The sequence below is a fragment of the Octopus bimaculoides genome, chromosome 3, assembly GCF_001194135.2.
Source record: "Octopus bimaculoides isolate UCB-OBI-ISO-001 chromosome 3, ASM119413v2, whole genome shotgun sequence".
Classification (NCBI taxonomy): Eukaryota; Metazoa; Mollusca; class Cephalopoda; order Octopoda; family Octopodidae; genus Octopus; species Octopus bimaculoides.
In genome coordinates, this window is record NC_068983.1 from 142947404 (window position 1) to 142948157 (window position 754).

The following is a 754-nucleotide window of genomic DNA, read 5'->3' on the forward strand; positions in this document are numbered from 1 at the left end:
ACGATTAACCAATTACAAAAAATCTCATAAATTAAAGAATCTGATGTTATTTGGAATTAAAGTTGGGAAATTTGGGTAATTTTAGCCAATCAATAGACAGTGTGGCATTAGCAAATTGTTACGATGACAATCCCATGCTGTGTTGTGGTTCACTTTTGTCTGTGCCGCTGTTGTCTATGTTGATTTCTCACCCTTGATTCTTCGCACCATGACATTCTTTTCACCCATGTGTTTTGTTTTAATCTTTCTGTGTGTTAGTATATTACATATTTTTCTGTGCTTTTGTGTGTTAGTATTCTTACATATTTTTCATTTCATATATTTTTGGGACTCATTGATTCAGCTGGATTTATGATTTCACTAGGTTAATTCTATTCATAAAAATTTTAATTAGGAGTATTTCTTAAACTGTTAGCTTCACATTTCAACAGCTTAACTGAAATTTAGCCCATGTAACAGAAACTGAGAGGAATATCGTGGAGCAGAGAAACTGTGGGTGATACAGATAATTTGACATTATTTTTGAATTCCACATGCAAAAACGTATTAGATACAGGTATTCTTTTCCTTGGGACAAATTCTTTGTCAACTAATGTTATTCTTATTGTAATTTACAAACCCAAGCATGAAAACGTTATTTAACTTTGGAGTTTTGGAGACAGACACCCCTTTTTCATGCACACACACAGACACACACACACACACACACACACACACACACACACACACACTTATATATTAATGATGTACACAA

General features: G+C 33.2%; 1 protein-coding gene across 1 annotated transcript in view; it reads left to right on the top strand.

Annotated features, from left to right (window-relative positions):
• LOC106878286 (uncharacterized) overlaps positions 1–754 on the top strand; it is a 132700-nt gene that overhangs the window by 92621 nt on the left and 39325 nt on the right. The gene's annotated exons all lie outside the window — the stretch shown is intronic.